At 43.9% G+C, this 12,152-nt stretch overlaps 1 protein-coding gene across 8 annotated transcripts in view; it reads right to left on the bottom strand.

Annotated features, from left to right (window-relative positions):
- HELZ (helicase with zinc finger) overlaps positions 1–6,913 on the bottom strand; it is a 165,207-nt gene extending 158,294 nt beyond the window's left edge. For all 8 annotated transcript variants that reach the window (XM_084837470.1, XM_084837471.1, XM_084837472.1 and 5 more), the window contains exon 1: positions 6,867–6,913. The gene's annotated coding sequence lies outside the window, so the exon portion shown is untranslated. The remainder of the gene's footprint in view (positions 1–6,866) is intronic.
- Between the last annotated feature and the right edge of the window lie 5,239 nt (positions 6,914–12,152).

The following is a 12,152-nucleotide window of genomic DNA, read 5'->3' as shown; positions in this document are numbered from 1 at the left end:
GAAAGCAGAGAAAGGGGATGGGGAAAGAAATGGCATTTGTGCAGGTTAGAAGGGGAACTGTGGAATTGCATCCAAGTCTTCTTCCACACTAGCTGCAGGTGACATTTAAAGCAGGAAAGGCATAACTTGTGAATGGTGATACTGTATATTTACAGAGTGTGCAAAGATTTCTGAGTGATAACTGAAGCACTTTAAAATACACATGTGATTTTGGCCTAAATCTCACCAAAAGTATCTTGACCCATTTCAGTCTGACTTCAGGCCTGGACACGACACTAAAACAGCTTGGTCAGCCTGGCTGATTACTTTCTTCAGGAGAGAGATGGGGGGACAGTGCTACCCTGTGGGTTCGGAGTAGGAGGCACTGTATTACAGTGGTTCCATTCCTACCTACTGGGTCATTACCGGAGAGTAGCATGGGGAGACTTCTGCTTGGCTCCATGGCAGTTATGCCACAAGTTCCAGCTTGTCTACCATACTATTTAAAAGTGCAGGGGGGGGGGGCTATCTTGGGATTTGGAGTGTGGTGTCACCAATACGTGAATAACACCCAGCTCTATCTCTCCATTCCATCTGAAGTGCTGGACAGCAGTGTCTGGAGGCTGTGGTGGGCTGGACAAGGGCCAATTGACTGCAGTTAAGTCCTGAATAGACCGAGGCTCTGTAAGTAGGGGGTTCCTGGGTACGAGAATCAGGTAAGAAAGATAACCTGTTCAGGATGGAGTAGCAGTCCCCTGATGGAACAGTTATGTAGTCTGGTAGTACTTTTTGATTCAAAGTTGTCATTAGTGACCTAGGTGGCCTCAGTGGAAAGGAGTGCTTATGGTGAGCTAGGGCTGATCCTGGACCAGGATAACCTTGCAAAAGTAGTCCATACTCTGATAACTTCCCAATTGGAGCACTGTAATGTTTTTTATGTGGGGCTTCCCTTGAAGATTTTCTAGAAGCTGCAGCTAGTGCAGAATGCTGCTGCCTGTGTGTTGATGGGGCAGTGAGAAGTGAGTGTATCACACCAGTTTCTAGATCTCTGCATTAGCTGCTAGTGAGCTACTGGGCCCAATTCAAGGCATCAGCACTAGTGTACAAAGCCCTAAATAGCTCACAAACAGGTACTTGAAGGACTGCCTTCCCCAATGACCAACCAGGGATTTAAGATCAGCCAGGGAGGCTTGGCTTATGGTACCCTTGAGGTATGTGGCCTGTGAGGCTATCACATGTGGCAGGGCCTTTTTGGTGGTGACACCCTGCCTGTGGAACTCCCTTACAGTAAAGACATGCTGTTGCATTTTTAACTGGTACCTAAATGACATTTATTTGGGCAGACATTTGGGGTATAGATAAGTGCTTTGTTTTTGATTGTGTTGACCGTTTTTCTTGTATTTTACTATGTAACACTGATTTTTGAGTAATTATTTTAATTGTTTATGCAGTATACTGTGTTTATATAGGTTGTTAGCCACCCTGGGCTCTTTGTGAGGAAGAGTGGAATATAAATCAAATAAATAAGCAAATACTCAGAGACCTACTTCTGAGTGAATGTGTTTAAGACTGCAGTAATAGATGAGTTTGCCTAGGGATGAAACCAGGCCTTGTCTTAGGTCTTTTTCCAGCCAAATACTCCATGATGGGTGGGTGAGCGATGTGTCATGAAGAGCAGGAAAGGGTGGGGGAAGGGAAAAGCAGTAAATACGATATATTTTAAGCATGGAAAACTGGAAAGCCCGAACTGGCCACAACTGCAAACACAAAAGAGCATTGGCTCAAATGAAGCCAGAATGTCAGTGGAAAGGAAGGGTGCTTTCATTACCATGTTTCCAGAATAGGAAATAAGTATCCAACTATATTAGCATATGATTATATTGCCTTCCATTTGTTCACAAGAATCATTCAAAGATGTTTTCTAATCCAATAATAAAATTGTAGCAACCTGCCACTAATGTTTCTATCCACATATAAATTCTCACATGACATCACAGAAGATACTTCGCATTACTCTAGGATCACCAAGAAGTTACAGCGTTGAGTCTCTAAATAATCTGACAGAACCCAAACATTAGATTTTACTCCAGTTAACACAAAAAAAACTCTCTCATCTACTCCACAGTGTTCTATCAGTCTTGTCAAAGATAAGTGCTCATCCTGTTTAATTTCCACCATGGCTATGCATATTGAAAGTAAACCTAAGGTTTGTTTTTGTTTTTTTGTAAACTAAGTTCGAGGTGAACTTTAAAAATGGCTGGGTCTATTTCAACAACCTCTATTTTAACTAAAACAAAGAGACACACTGCAATTTTTTTTTAAGCCAGATGCATTAGCCATCAGCAATAGTTAAGAACTTTAGAAATCCAGGGTTGGTTCCCAACTCTACTGTTAAGCTATTTAATGCATTTCTACACAAAATCTTAGTCATAACTTAGCCAGTCAAGCTCAAATTCCATCCACACATTGTGTTGTCTCTGAGAAGCAAATTCGTTTTTAGGCTTGCACAGCAGCTAGCCACACTGCTTCCTGAAATAACACCAAGCAATAATATCCTGGCAGAAAACAGCAATTGGGAAGACAATTAAAACTGGAATGCCCCTTCAGAGGCCTTTCCTTGAAAGACTATTTAAGGATGGACACACCATGATCCAGGAGTCAAATGTAGACAAAGTAGTGCCAGTTTATTTTATAGCCCACTGAGCTTCCTGTAGATATTCCCAGAAGCGTAACAGTGATAGGCTAGCTGTGCACAAGCAACTGCATTTTCTCCTCCCTGACACAGTCACTGAAAAAAATGGAAGAGAAGCCCCCCATCCCAATCTTCCTGCCAGAAAAGAAAGATGTGTTTCCACTACTATGAGATGCCAGGTGTAAGCACTCAAAAAATGTGCTAGCAGTGACAAGGAGGATATTGTCTGGGGACACAAAAATGGCAGCATAAGCAGGAGAAGATTGGCTGCATCAGGTCAGAATAGGATACATCCACAGGAGACCCAAGATACAGAAGTAGAAGAAGCACAACGCCACAGCTAGGGATGTCTGGCAATGCACAATGACTTAAAAAAGAGTATGAGATGGGTGTATATGTAAGGGAAAGTGTGAAGACACACAGACTGCATGCACATGTTTAAGTCAGGTAGCAACTGGAGAGAAGTGTAAACTAGAAAATATGTAAAGTGAGTGGGTTTTGCAATACTCAGCCTTATGATTCATAGGGTTATTTAACTAAACTAATTCATAACTGATCGGCCAAAATATACCCTTTGTCAACACTTCTGGATATAATATTTGCCACCAAGCAGCATGTGAATTAGCCTATGGTTCTAGCACACAAATAGTCACTTACAACCTAACAAGTGAACATCAGTAAAGTAGCAGATGTTGTATGTAACCCCTAAAATGGAGCAACAATTGGTTAGTACATGTATAATATTTACGTTCCGTAAAACGGAGGACAACACTTCTCTGTCTTGCAGAATGACAGAAATGAACCTTTATGAACTATAGTACTTAGTTCAGAAATACATTCTGCCCATAATATTATATATTACACATATTGCAAAATGTCTGTGCAAGTAACACAGATGTGTCTGAAGCTTTATTCAAAAGATCACAATTATGCTGCAAATTGGTGCTTGGTAGAAAAGATTAATTCTAGCAAAGTAGAAACCATAGTGCGTCCAAATAATTTTTATTGCAAATCTTCCTTGGGGCAATGAGATCAGATATTATTTTCTTACAAAGATGATTCTCATACAATGCAACCCTATGCATGTTTACTCAGATGTGAGCCCCACGGTATTCAGTGGGACTTATTCACTAATAAATGCATTTAGGACTGTAGCCTTACACTACAAATCTATGGAAGTCCCATGGTGTTCAATGGGGCTAACTCCCAATGTAGTATGCACAGGATTGCAGCCTCAAGTACTCTTAAGGGATCTTTATGTTTAATAAAAGAGTTATCAAATCCAATCCCAATGGAAATTTACAAGTCAAAATACTTTGGGCTCTTAATAGTTTTTCTTCTGACAAAACAAAACTTTTCTTCCCCTACCAAACATCAGTTTGAGGCCTGCAAACTGATTATTTTCAATTCTTATTTCTCTTTCTCTCTTAAGCTGTATTCAGGAATTTACTCTGTCACTTCAAAAAAGGCAGGGGAGATCCACCTGATAATTCTATATCTTATGACAAAGATGGGTAGTTTAGACCGGCACCATAATTTCTTACACTGCAGAAAATAACAGACAGTAAGAAATTACTGAGTAAGATAATACTTAGTATTCATAAAGCACTTTTGAGTGTTCAAAGTACATTATCCTAGTACACCCATACTGTAAAGTAAATCAGTATTACGATACTTACATCACAGATGGGCAGGGGCTAAAGCTGAGACAGCACCTTGACAAGACCAGTTGGTGAATGAATGGCTGATGGGGAATTTTAACCAGGATTTTTACCTTATTGACTATCCATGATAAGCCACTTTTAGGGCCGCTGAGTGGTAGAAAAGTGGGATTGGGATATCAGTGTTGTAACAAACAACTTCCTAGTTCACGGCTCAATGCACACTACACTAGCTCTTATTCATCCCACGTATTTGCATTTGGTGCACTGTTGCATTTTTTTTTCTATAACCCTAAACCAAATCCTCATGAAAGTTTGTTTCAAAAAAGGGGTTGTTCATACAACCAGCTACACTAAGATTCAGGCCCTTCAATCCATAGAACATCATACTTAAATCAGCAGTAATACAATAATTCTCAAAAGTGGGAGGAGCACATGGACGATTTATGGGTAGGTCACTAGGCTATCCGTAACAGAGATGAAGGCACTATGGCACAACACAGAATGACCCAAGGGTGGAACCATCAAGTGACTCACAAACAATAAAGGAATTCTTTTAGTAGTCTCCTTAGTTTCAAGTTTGGGAATTGCTGCAGTAGTTAGTCTGATCCTTCTTAGGAAATTAAATATTTAAATGTTCACAACCTTTTAAGCCTTATTGTACTTATTTAAAAATACTCATTTATCCATTATAAATTAGGTTTATGCTGTGCCTTTGAGCTTCTCCTCAGCTGAAAAGGAACATTGCTGCAAACTATGTTTATAGCAGAATCCTATACAAGTCTACTCAGAAGTACTACAGAATTCAATGGACTTATTCCCAGGTAAGTGTGAATTGCAGCTTTAAGAAGGAGAAACTGTAAACAAATGCTCTACATTTGTAATTATATGCTGTAAAAAGTAAGTCCTGTAAATAATCTCACTCATTGAAAAGATTTAAGTCAAATTTGAATTAATGTTAACATTGTATTGAAAAAGGCAATGCTCAATTTTTAGGCCATTTCTCTTGCATGGGTTTCAGCTAAGTTACTGAAAGCGTTTTTCTCATTTCTAGTATACATACACACAAGAATACTCCTCCTTGCTCAAACAATCTCACCAACATATCCTTAATTTCAGTCACACATACAGAAGTTGTTTTGAGTTCCAGGCCGTAAGAGCATTTCCTTATTCCTATTCCTGTTTCTAATGGTAACTTGAGTACATAAATCCTAGCAGACTCTGGGTCCAAGTTGTTCATACAGTTTCCACAGGAAAGAATTCTCGTTTCTACGAGCTATCCCAACACAGGAAGTTACAATCACATTTTTAACATAGTTTTTACAAAACTTAATTATCTCTCAATAGCAAATGTTTTGTGTAAAAACAAGGCATTTGCAAAAGGCGTACATGTGTGTTGCAAAACACTTCATTTTTAAAGAGCATCAAAATGCTAACATTTAACATTACTCAAACCATTCCAGAAAAACAAGTCCCAGTGCACTCGCAGTTTTTTTCCATTTAAAACTCATTTTCCCTTATGTGTTTGCATCAATATTTTCAGTTATGATCACATTCCTAGTGTGTGGGACAGGATAGAGAGTTACTGGTTTTCCATATTCACCATGCAATTAATTTCAACATAGCTTTCGCTTAATAGCCATGCTATTCTTAAACAATATTGTTTAAGTGCTCTCATTCCCATCCTACAAAGGAACTGCTTTTCTTGCAGTTGTAATCACCGATTTGAGCATTGTCCCTCTCATTCCAGCTATCGCTGATGAATCACCTCTGAAATACCCAACCCCCCTAAACGTCTCATGCATCTACAAAATCAACACTTGATCCGCCTAGTATTTACTTCTAACTTCGTTAATGGAAACAGTGCTGCTCGGTGGAGCTGGCAGGCATATCCGCAGGAGCCTGCTTTATAGCGGCGGCGGCGGGTGGGGAGTGGGAGGGGAGAGGAACCGTCCGTTTAAATGTTAGGAGTTGTTGTTTGCCTTTTCAGTTCCACAAAGACTTGCCCCATGCGATCCTCGAGGAATTTTTTTACTACCCCGCCCTCTGAAAGCTTCCTCATTCGCTTGGCTTACATGTACATACGCATGTTTTAGACATCTTGTTTTAAACCCAGACACGCACACCACCCTTGAGTGTAGGTTTTGTTTCCTCCCTCCACCCCGTTTAAGGCACCGTTCGCTCCCCAGCCTGCGATCTGCAGCCGTCCCGATTCGCGGCCGTCCGGGCGGCTCTGCCCTCCGGCAGCCCAGCCCACAGAGAAGCTCATCAGGCAGCAGGACTCCGGCGGAGCCTGCTTGTAAACAGCCCCTAAGCTGCTGCTGCTGCTGCTGCTGCTGCTGCAGGCCCCTCCGCAGACACAGGGCCCTCTCCGGCCGGCACTGCTCCAGCTCTCCCGAGCCAGCAGCCTCGGCCCAGCTCCACGGGGCCTTGCTCCGCACCGGAGGCCCGCCGGCCCGCTCCGCGGCCCCCGCCCCCGCCGGGCCCCTTGCCCTTCGTTCTCCTAGCCAGGAAATGGGGAAGTCCTGACTTACCTGTCATTACTTTCTACGCCATCTTGGATCCACTTGTCAACGTCCTCACAAAGCATTGTGGGTAAAAAGTCTTCCCCCTTCCCTTCTCCCCCGCCCCCCCGCCCCCCTTCCCTTCTCCCAGGCCAGCGGCGGAGCGGAGAAAGTTGGGCGAGCGGAGCGGCTCCTGCGGGGATCCGTGTGCTGCCCAGCCCGGGGAGGCGTGAGGTGGAAGGCAAGGTCGGCCGGCCGGGAGCAGGCTCCGAGCAGAAGGCGGCTGCTTCCTGCACCATTTCAGAGAGGACTTTTGCAGAAAAGCGTTCAGTGGGATTGGCTCGGCGCCAGCACATCCCATAAGCAGCCTGTCCAGCCAGGAGACTCGAAAAGGCGGTCTTGATTCGGGGTGCATAGGTTGAAAACGTAAATACGTCACTGCCTGCCCCCCACAGACCGGAGGGGTTTGATATCTCTGTTGGGCAGCGCTTACCGTATTATTCTTTTTTTTTTAAATGCTGTGTGGGATTTGGGTTGGCCATAATAAAGATGTTATATCATCGTGGGCTTTGTGCGTATGCATGTTTGGTACTGATTGTATCTTTCTGTGCTCCAGAGCACTGTTTAGTTGTTTGGCAGCTTATATATAAAACTTTGGACATTTAGCGGAACAGTTACAAGATATTTATTCATTTTATCTGCCGATATTTATGATTCGCTTCCATGAAAAGAAATTTCATGGGGATATACAAATAATGCAGTGTAAAACCGGAATAAAATGTTGTATAAAATTTAGAAGAGACAATAGCATGGCACTAGCAAGGAAAAAGACAAGATCATCATTCTGGGAAGGTTTGCTGGAACAAGTAAGTTCTCAGGAGGTGCCAAAAATCCAGAAGGGTTGGTGCCAGTCTAATTTGCACTGCTGGGGCGTTCCAGGGAGTGGGTACGGTGATACTACAGGCCCTGTTCTGAGCCATCATGGACCGGAGCTCTGATATCTTGGGCACCACCAGGTAGGTATCTCCTGATGAGTGCAGCAATCAAACAGGCAAGCAGGGGCTGGGCAGTCTCTTAAGCATCCAGGTCCTGAGTTGTTAAGGCACAATCCTATCCAAACTTGGAGGAGACCGCCTATCCAATGAAGGGCAGGAGCGGCCCTCCGCAGTTCAGCCGCCCTGCATTTGTGGCTAGACAGCCAATTTCGGCTGTCTAGACACAGGAAGTCGGGGGGGGGGGCAGATGCCAGATGATGCATAGGAAGCGTCAGAAAGGCACTTCCCCCTGCCCATAGGAACGCCCCGTTTTCGCTGCTCCACATTATTATGAGCGCGGGGCTGATCCGTGCTGCCTACGAGGCAGCATGGGAGGTCGTGGAGGTCGGTTCTCAGGGAACCAACCTCAGAGCACAGGTCATCTAGCCACTGACTAGTGGCCACACAATTGCGTCCTTAGAATTGTTTTGTAAACAAGTACCAAAAACTTAAACTTCACTTGGTAGCCTATAGACAACCAGTACAGTTCTCTCGGCATAGGCGTAATATGCCAGAGATAAGGAGCTCCCATTACCCATCTGGCCGTACTATTCTGCACCAACTCCAGACCCGCATAAAGAGCATTGCAGTAATCCATTTTCAAGGTTACCAATGCGTGGATCGTGGTAACCAACCTATCCTTGCCCAGGAGTAGCTGGAGCAGTCCTACCCACCAGAGCTCATAAAACTGCCCAAGGGCACAATCCTATGGCCGCTAGTCAGCCATAGGATTGCTGGGTTTCCGGGAACCGACCTTGGAGCCCATGCTCTGAGGTTGGTTCCTGAAGAACTGCCTCCGTGGGCCCTCCCTCGCTGCCTCGTAAGTGGCACAGATCATCCCTGGGCTCCGTGCTCATAAGAACTGCATGGAGCAGGGCAAAAGGGGGTGTTCCCAGAGGTGGGGAGTGTGGAAGTGCTGGTACGACGCTTCCTATGCATCATCTGACCTCCCCACCCCATGTTCCAACATCCTGCAGCTAGACAGCCAAAATCAGCCATCTAGCCATGAATGCAGGGCGGCTGGAGCGTGGAGGAGAGGATCTTCGTGCTCCTCCCACCTTGCATTGGATAGGATATCCTGATAGGATTGCACCCTAAGACACCTGTGCCTCCAGTCCCAGTGCTGGATCAAGGAGCACCACTCCCAGACTATGCCCGTACTCCTTCAGGGAGAATGTAACCTCAGCCAGAGCAGGTGACTGACCCAGTTCTCAGACATGAGAACCACTCACCCACAGAGCCTCCATCTTTCCAGGATTCAGACTCAGTTCATTGGCCCTCACCTAGCCCGCCAATGTATCCAGACAATGGTCCAAGGCTTGCACAGCCTCCCCTGATTCAGGGTTTCTCCACACAGGGCTTATATCATGTGAACAAGATTGGTTACTCACGGACATTTGCGGGTCCTTTGCATGATGGAGTCAACCTCCAGGACCCCTCCACATTTTATAACCTTTATCCTGTCTTTGTGAAGCATGGGGAAAGTCCAATTTTTCTCTAGAAAGCGTCATGAAGTGCTTATTTTGCTGGGTGTACTTCCATAACTATAACAGCAGCACCATCTTGTGGCGGTAAAATAAAACATATAGAATTTGCCAAGAAATAGAAACATCATGTGTCAGCTTGTGTAAAGGACCTGATCTTAATTCCGCAAAGAATCCGGAAGCAAAAGCGTCGGTAAGGATGCGGGATTTTAGCCTCATGTGGTGAAGCCCTCAGACATACAAAGGAATAGAGCTGGATGGCTATTATTTGAAGTAGTTAGAGCTGATGGTGCTTGAAAGAGAGATAAGAAAATGTTACATGTACATACATAAACATATATACACTATATACACACACAACCGAGTACCCAATACCTACTATCTCTGAAAGCCTTATCTGTAGCCGTTCTCTAACTTGCCAAGGAAGAGTAACCATTTCTTACAAACAAGCTGTGTGTCAAACCTAACACTGTACAATTTAATGCAGGTAGGTGGGCTGGTACATATTTTGTACATATCTGCAAGGTACCATGTTACAAAATCATGGTCACTCAGAGTATCTACTATCAGTTCTTTTTATTATTTCTTGTGGTAACCTACCACAAGAAATTTCACCTAGGTTTCTGAACAAATTATAATCTCCTTTCCAGGATCATATCACTGGGGGGAGGGGGGGGAGTGTCACAAGAGCCATTGCTATGAAACGCTCAGTATTTGCCCATGTCTTCAGGGCAGAATGTAAATAACCTTAATTATTAGCCATTTATGTTGCAGCCTCTGGAGTTAGTGAACAAAATCTGGTTGTTTATTGCAAGATTTTATTTAGTTTTAATTTATTTTATTGCAGAAAAAGTTTGATTGGCATTCTGCTTTGCATGTTGTTGAATAAGAACATGAAGGGCGCAATCCTATGGCGATAGGCGGCCGCCTCCAAACTCAGAAGTGACCACCTATCCAAGGCAGGGCAAGAGAAGCATGGAGGAGATCATTCCCTCTGCTGTTCCGTGCTGCCTTGGAGGCAATGCAGAAGTGGGGGGAGGTCAGTTCTCCGGCGGGATCCAAGGTCAGTTCCCGGAAAACCACATATCCTATGGTCGTCTAGCTGCTGACTAGTGGCCATAGGATTGCTCCCTAAGAGTGCGATCCTATGCACACTCACTTGGAATTGAAGTCCAAATCAGCCCCCCATCGCTAGCCATGGGTGTAGACAAAACACACTCGGGTGGTGGATTAGGAACAGACTTTACTTGAGGTATAACAAGCTTACATCTCAAGGTAAGCTGGCTGAGGTCAACCCCATGGTCAGCATCCCTTGCAGAAGGAAGTAGGAAGATGAATGGGAGAGTAGGGGAAGGAGACAATGAAAAGGCAATATGATCTCCCAGAGATCCCTTCCCACCTGACTCAGGTACATATCAACCCTTCAAGTTCAGGTTAAGTGACTCATGGCCAGAGTCCCTCCAACAGGAATGACAGTAAGCTCCACTGAACAGAGCGGAGCTTAGCTCTGAGTAAACCCACATAGGATCAGACTCCAGCCTCAGTCTGACACCGTGGAAGTGGACCAAAGATTTAAAAGGATTTTTATCTCTCAAACCAGCATGACAAGTGACAATTCAAACACAACTTCCTGAAGTCATACTGACTCTTGAATAACAACTATACCAGCAGTTCTAGAGGATGGATTGGTCCATTTTGCATCAACACACAGTACAGTGTAATTCTGTACATATCTACTCAGAAGTAAGTCCCCCTGAGCTCAAAGGGGCCTTCTCTCCCAGGTCAGCGGCTAGAGGAGTGCAGTGCAAAGATTCTACTGCTTGCGGAAAGCCTGTTTTTATCCTTGCACAAGTATCAGATTCAAAACTTTGATTCTCCTTATGCAAGCTGTTGTACAAGAAGTTTCACAGTGCTGTTGTATAAGCCATTCTGCACATTGTTGCACAAGACTCACTAAAATGCCATTAGACTAGGTGTCACTTGCGCTAGTTTTGAGAGCGATTATGCAGCCACAAGCAGAACAACACCAGCTCTTGTCATTTTTCTGCTAGCATCATGTGGTCATAACCCAGAACTAGCACAAGCAACGCAGACCCTTTTGTATATTGTATTGTAATGTTTTAACTTCTGTAAACCACTTCAGCTATGGGGTGGTATAGAAGAAATGTTGTTGATGATGATGATGGCATAATGAGCTGTGCAATAGCTTGTGCAACACATTGTGGAACAGCTTGTGCAAGCAGAATCAAAGTGTCGGATTGACTCATGTGCAAGGATAAAAAACAGGGGTTCCACAAGCTGCAGAAGCTTTGGACAAGCAGAATGACACCACTGGATATAGCCCTTAATGTACAACTGATATATGTCAAGGTATGAATTGTATTAGTCAATAGCACCTTGTCAAAACTCAACATGAGTCTGATCTGTGCAAGAATACCAGTGAGGACTATTTTCCAGTAAGTTTCTGTCTTTATATACACTTCTATAAGGGGGACAAGGGGAGAAAAGCAAACCTCAGAAAACTTTAGAACAAAATCAACCACACGATGCAAAAAAACAAAACGAAACCAATAGTTTAAGTGCTGTTTACTCTTAAATGTCTCTGAATTTCTCTTCTGAGCATCTCGTTCTGTCTAATTTGCTACTTCCTACCCACTCCACCCACCCTTTTGCTGCTCTTCTGTCCATTGATCATTCTGCTTTTTTACTGGCCTTTTCCCACCTCCTTTCAACACCTTCTTTCTTTACCATTTATCAAAGCAGCCCTCTTTCACTCCTTGCTTCTGTTGTATAGATAC

This window comes from Heloderma suspectum, chromosome 2, assembly GCF_057233095.1.
Source record: "Heloderma suspectum isolate Gila_16-S chromosome 2, 16-S_ref, whole genome shotgun sequence".
Classification (NCBI taxonomy): Eukaryota; Metazoa; Chordata; class Lepidosauria; order Squamata; family Helodermatidae; genus Heloderma; species Heloderma suspectum.
The sequence above is the reverse complement of the archived record's forward strand: the minus strand, read 5'-3'. Positions and strand labels throughout refer to the sequence as shown.